At 30.7% G+C, this 7264-nt stretch overlaps 1 long non-coding RNA gene across 1 annotated transcript; it reads right to left on the bottom strand.

The window, feature by feature from the left end:
* Positions 1–4678: 4678 nt before the first annotated feature.
* On the bottom strand, positions 4679–6545 carry LOC132740259 (uncharacterized). Its single transcript, XR_009627132.1, has 3 exons — positions 6238–6545; positions 5127–5237; positions 4679–4776 (listed from the first exon to the last, which is right to left on the bottom strand). It is a non-coding gene; the product is annotated as an uncharacterized LOC132740259 (long non-coding RNA).
* Between the last annotated feature and the right edge of the window lie 719 nt (positions 6546–7264).

Here is a 7264-nt window from a genome sequence, read left to right as displayed (position 1 = left end):
TTAGAAACAGTAATAATTTATATAAAAAGTAAAGCATCCGATGTACACATTTTTTTTTCAAATAGTGAATGCGGAAAAGTGTTACTTTTGGAACAATTTAAAAAGGGAATGAAATATAATAATCTAAAATTTTTGTGAAATTCTCTTACCGAACATTTTAAAGCGGGTGTGCCTTGTTCCCAATAACAGATCGGTACAAAATGAGAAATAGGCCATTTTAACCTGAATAACTTTCTAGACGCACGCATAATGGTGATAGCATATACATTGTGTACTAAATCCAACATATTTTTATAGCAATATGATATATCTACTTAATAATATACTAAACATTTGGGCGTGTGTTATGCCCATTAAAGGAAAGATATTAAATATCTGTCCCTGTTTCGCCATTAAGCTAGAAACCGGCTATTTTATCTTTATTTTCTGCGCCATGTTAGCTAGAAACCGGCTATTTTAGCTTTATTTTCTGCGCCATGTTAGTCTTCTCACCGACTACCCGACACAGTGTATCGATAAATCCTGTTCAAACAATGATTTTACCTTTACTCCTAAAATGGTGACAGTTTACTTTATATTATGAATGTTTATGTAGTTGGGGGGCATATCAATAAAATGTCGTGTGTCCAAAGTTCGAACCCCGTGTCTGGCCAAAGTGTAAAAAAATCTGATTAAGCCCTTTCATCTATATGGGTATTTTCACCCTTACTTTGGATATAAGATACTAGTTAAACATATTCGAGTAGATAAGGGAAATAACTATACAATCATATCATTAAAAAACATGGTATCCATTGTTCCCGTAATAATTAACAAAGCGACAACAGTGTGAGTTTCTTGCATGTCTAAAATAGGAAAATGGCCACTTTAGGCCTCTTAACAGCGCATTTTACCATTCTAGACGCACGCATGATGGTCATAGCATATTATAGTCTACATATTTATATAACTAAGTAATTTCATCTACTCAATAATAACCTAAACACTGGGGTGTGACTAATGTCCAATTGTGGAGGGACAAAAATCGTGCCTTGTTTCTGCCATAAGCTCGAAGCTTATTTACCGAGCTGTTTGCTTTTCTTGCTACCCCTAAACGATGATAGTATACTTGCGTAGGTAAGGGTAATACCTACAAAATTGTATCCTAAAGAGCGAGATACGCCATGTGTCCATTAACAGAGGGACAAAAGTTTGAGTCCAGTGTCCGGCCAAAGTGCGAAAAAAACCAAATCAGCCCTTTTGACACCGCATTGAACCTATATTGTCACCCTTTTTATGGTGATAACACGCTAGACAATGCATATTTTTTGAGATAAGGGACATACCTTTACTACCATATCATTAAAAGCACGGTATGCATTGTTCCCGTTAACAGACCGACAACACCTTGAGCCCAGTGTCGGTCCAAAATTCTTAGCCCTATTAACACCGCACATAACATCTCTAGGCGCACGCATGATGGTAATAGCATACGATAATCTTTATAGTTGTTTAGCTAAGTGATACATCTACTCAATGATACCCTTAACAATTTGGTAAGCCTTATGTCCATTAAAGGAGCAATTGGGTAAGCCTTATGTCCATTAAAGGAGGGATAAAACATCGAGCCCGTTTCTACCACAAGCTAAAGACCGGCCACTTTAGCCTTAATTTAGCATGGCATATTACATGCATATGTTACTTACTGTTACATTTTCATGTATGTTAAGGATACAACCGACAACATCTATCCTCAACAGCAGGGTATGCCATGTGTCGTAAACAGTGAACAAACGTTCGAGCCCCGTGTCCGGCCAAGTGCATTTAGCCCTTTATAGCCGCATTTTACCTGTACGAGTATTGTCACATTAATGATTGTGATAGAATACTAGAAATTACATATCGGAGTAGATACATGACATACCTATACATTATATCATTAAAAGCGGGGCATGTCTTGTTCCCTTTAACAAAGCAACAACAGTTGGAGCCCGATATATGTACAAAATGCCAAAAAATGGTATTTTATGAACTTATTAAAGTGACATTGTGCTCATATTTTCATTGTCAAGTTGAGCTGAATTGACTATACATGTTTGTCAAAAGATTAAACTGTTTAAATGATGTTTGACCAATAGATTATATTGGAAAATGTTTAGGATAAAATTTAATATCTGCCTTAAATATAGAAAAATCTGTCCCTCTCTTTTTATTAATTGAACGTTACAGGTAAGTTCTAAATGATATTTACTGAAATGTCGTTTGAATCCTTTTTGTGCATGCGAGGTAAATTATTAAATCAAAAGAAATTATAACAAAATGAAAACTTATTTTGACTCTTACCTGTTCACTCACTTTTTCCTTTACATGGGCATAATGTCACTTTAATAGCGTATTTCACCTTTCTAGATGTACGAATGATGGATAGTATTCTAAAAGATACATATTTGTATAAATAAAAGCGATATACCTATTCGATAATACCTTAAACATTTGGATATGCCTTCTGTCCACAAAAGGAGGAGCAATATCGTGTCCTGTTTCTACGATTAGCTCGAAACCCGTTTGCTTAATGACCGTTCCATTATTCTAAGTTATCTTACATTTAAGATCATTATGGTGTGAGAAATCAAAACATTTTAATAGACCTTTTTTCTTAATTACTTAAAAAAATCTTGAATAGTAGTCTACAGTTCCTAAAAATGACCATTTCTGTATATTTTGTCTGTATATTAAGTTGTTTACTTGGATAAACTAGCCATTTATGCATACAAAACACTTCTAATCCATATAGTATTTGATAATACAAATCTTGAATAAACGACCCTAAATTCTAGACAGATACTGGCCTCCTAGATATATATAACTTTTATTCAATGTGCCCACTAATAAGTTATTCTCTGAATTTAACTAGATGAAATTTTCTGAAAGAGTAAATTATAAAATGGCCATTTAAGTCTACAGCATGTCCCCAAACAACCATATCCCTGATTTTTGCTAACAAATACAAACAATAAATCATTTGTGACAAGCTCAGCGATTTTTGGCCCAAATGTGATATTTGGGCGAAAATGAGTTATGACTAGTTTGCGGTAGAACAACATCTGCTGAATAGCTGGATACAATTATTTTTTAAAAAAAACTTGATATTTTATGAAAAATTCTAATTTGTATGACATCACCATAACAACAAAAAATACATTTTTAACTTTTATTGGTATATACAAATTAGAAATTATTCCATAGTTATACACAATAAAATAAAATAAAAAAATAAGTGACCATTCATCTTAGTGTAATATAATGTAATAACTTGATATAAAAACAATAGTTTGTTTTCAAAAAATCGGTTGCCATGGCAACAAAAATTATAAAAAAATCATCAAATGCAATATTTTTGCACTTAACATGATTAATTCGTCACCAAATTAATGCATATATTATATTAAAAGACAACAATATTTAATACTCTTCAGAAAAAAAAGGATTTTTCATTTTATCCTTTAATAGTTATTGATATTAACTTTAAACATAAGAATTAAATTATCAGAATTACAGTAACTTTTCCATGATTAAGGTTAATATCATAACTTAAGTAAGTCAACTTTAAAATGCACATCTATAACATGATAGCATATAAAATATGAATACAATGCAAAACAAATATTCTGCACTGATTGCAAAAATGGTGTATTTTGGTTGCCATGGTAACAAAAAAAATGCAAAAATAACTGAATGATTTAAAATAATTGCATTTTATAAAAAAATATTCCTTTTCACAATAACTTCAAAAGTCTTTCAGAATTTTAACAAAAACAAAAAAAATAGAAAGGGCTTGCACTAGTTATGTTCCTGACTAAATTTTCAGTTACAGATATTGACAGTGTAATCATATTCTGATCAGTGTATTTTAAATTGTATAATATGAATAACATGTTAGTATATTTTTAAATTGAAATAATTTCAATTAATTTAAAACAATTACAATAACAGATTCTAGCAAACATGGGAAGTCACAAATGAGAGTTCATTTATGTCCTTGAATTATAGTCTTGCAACCCCATGTTTAGGGTTTGACCCAAACAGGGTAATAACAACTATGTCTCCTCATATGTCTTCAGTTTTTGTAAGCAAAAAGTGATTCATATATAAAACTTGTTTCACAATTAAGTAAAAATATTGTAACACCTGCCACTGTAGTATTCAGCTTTTTCAGGGATACTTCTAAAGACAAATTCTATGAGAATGTAATTCACTTTTGCTATACTGTCAAACATAGACAAGTCATTGACTTCTCACATGCCATCCTGAAATAACACAAACCTGAATAAGTATAAATGAAACAATATAGTGTATATGATGATTTGACTACAATATAGTGTATATGATATTTGACTGAACAGAAATGAACTATTGGGTTCATATAATGTCTTGTTCATCATGTAAGTTTTTGTGTAAAATATTGCAGTCTATATATCATGTACAAGTGGCAGTAACATTCATCTTGAACATGACTAAAGTAATCTGAATCTACATATGTGCATGTTTTGTTGTTGGAACACAGCGCTCTTTATTTCAAAGTAAAGAGAATGTGGAATATTGCATAAATATACATGCTTACCCAATTGAAGTGTTTTTTATCTTGACCAATACAGTACAGTTGATACGAGTGATTGTCTTTTTCAGTCCATAACCCTCAGGTGATCAATAGGGCATAGAACTATGTCACACATTGTGCCTCATTTCCAACAATAGTTTAGTATATTCATCAGCAAATAGGTGAACTATCTATGTCTTCTGAAAATTATGTATATATTTTTCAAGAGCTTAAAATTATTGACAGAGTATTTGCATAAAACAATACAGCATTATTTTTAAATATAAACTTAAAATTTAGTTCATGTTACAGTACAGAGTTATGTAAATTTTAAACAATATTTTTAAGATCTCATCTGACATCATATATAAAATGCTAAATTGCAAATAAGTTACATTACTTTCAACTGCATTTCAGGAAATTTATCAATATCATTATTTGATAAAAAGGGTTGAGAATGGTCAGTTTATGATGATTATTTACATATGTATACAAAGATTAAATTCATAGTGAATCATTTGATCTTTACACCAAGTATCAAAACACTTACAAGTACATTTCCTTGAAGAATATGGCTCCAACATGCTGGATAATCATATTATCTACTTCAAAACTCTGATGAACTAAGTTGAAGATCTTAAATGTATGTTGGCTGTCAGACCTAAAATAACAACACAAAATATTTCATCAGCAAAAAGTGCTGGCTCATGAATGTTAAAAATATCCTGATAGCAGGGCTTCTGTTATAAAGTTTAGGAGTCATTTACACCTTGATTTTGGCTTCCAAAATGTAGCCTAATGCTTTTCCTTCTTTACCTACAAAGTGACTTCCAATTACATACATTTTGCAGTCTTTGACTGCCAATGTTTAGAATTTAATGGAAACCCTGCTGGTAGAATATGCCATGTGGTATGAGTAATGTGAATATAATATGATTTATTGTAGATACTACCAAAGGCAAAGGGCTAATAAAAATAAATGCATTTTAATATTTATCTATGGTCACATCTTCAATCAAAGTACTAGATTTATTTATTGTATTTCAAAAGCAGCATGCAGTACAAGGATAACATTTCCTTCACTAAATTGATCTTGAATTGTAATAGAAATTCATTTGTCAATAATTACAGTACTGTACTGAAGCCTTGTGATATATTTCCTTTTTTAAAAATATTTTATACAGTATAAATCTACTTGATGTAGATCTATGTCAAGCTCATTCTTTGTAAACAAATTGCAAAATATACTATGTGTCCAATTACATTTTTTGTCATAGTGATGTAGAAAAAATACTGTAGGTACTGCAGTAAACAAAAATGAAGTGCTAACTTTTGTTTTATTTTTTCTTTTATTGCAGCATGAACTTCAATTTATTTTGTAATGTAATCAATGTCTAATTTTGAAAAAGGTTAACAATAACTTTCTATAAAGACCATGACAAATACAAATCGAGTGCAATAAACAATGTATCCCAAAAAATTTGTCTGTCATGACCTGACCTAAATGCCGGCCATGTTTTTTTTTATATAAACCAGTTCAAGTGTCATGGTCCCATTTATTTAATTGTTTAAAGTAAAAATACGATGATTATTCATATTCAACATATCAAAAAAAAAAAATAATGAACAGAAAAAGCATAAATAATAAAATATGCACTTACCTTTATATTTATTTAAACCTCCAAATATGCAGTAACATGACGTAAAAGGTAGTGAATCTACATGTGTTTACTCGCTGACCTGACTCCTAAGTTTACACAGTGTATTTATTCTAAATATAGATTTTTGGGAAATCTTTATCGTGGAAGCTGAGAAGGGCTGTTCAAAAAGTATTTTTTGATTTCTTTCTAGCTTATTTTATTCTTTCTACTTTCAAAGATACTCTGTTTTGAAGGGAAACCCTAAAAATTAAGACATGAAAACTCGCGTGACTTTACAAGCGTTTTTCTCACAATGAGTAAAAACTCAATTGGGCCAAAAATCGCTGAGCGCGTCACATTTAAGTATGATATATACAAAGACTTCTATTAGTCCCAAACCCTAAAATTAATTTCTGAAGAAAATCCCTACCATTGAAAATTAATTATCGAAAATGACGGTTCTCTAATGGGCTGGTATGTTCTAATATCACATATAATTTCATACACTTATGTCTCATAAAATTTACAATTTATACATTAATTGTTTGTATTCTTTTTCTTCAACTATACGTGACGTGTCTATGCTGTATACATGGTGTATTGTTTTGTTTATATAAATGTTTTGTTTGTAACTGTATATACATGAATGTATATTTTAATGTAGGCAAAAAGGAAGTCTGGTCTCACTATTTTGCTCCTTTAAACTTTTTTACTATAATCATAATGATTATCATTATTTTCAAATGATATAAAAAAATCTAAGGTTGGGTACCGTACTTAGACATGTGCAGCTAGTCCAAGTTATGAGAAACATAAAAGTAGTGGCAAGCAAACGCCAGTGTACAAGAAACATACTTGACAAGGCTTTCAAGATAAAAAATTGATCAAATCCATGCAACCTAAATTGTCATTGTTTATCTCTGTATTATCTTTAATATATGTAACCTCAGGCATAAACTCAGTTTTATAAGTACGTACAATTCAAAACTTCAGATATTATTAAAAAGTATCAGAATACAGAAAATGCAAACAACAGAGGCTTTAACAC

The sequence above is a fragment of the Ruditapes philippinarum genome, unplaced genomic scaffold (assembly GCF_026571515.1).
Source record: "Ruditapes philippinarum isolate M1 unplaced genomic scaffold, ASM2657151v2 ctg15608_1_1_1_1, whole genome shotgun sequence".
Taxonomy (NCBI): domain Eukaryota; kingdom Metazoa; phylum Mollusca; class Bivalvia; order Venerida; family Veneridae; genus Ruditapes; species Ruditapes philippinarum.
Note: the sequence above shows the minus strand (reverse complement) of the source record. Positions and strands in the feature narration are given on the sequence as shown.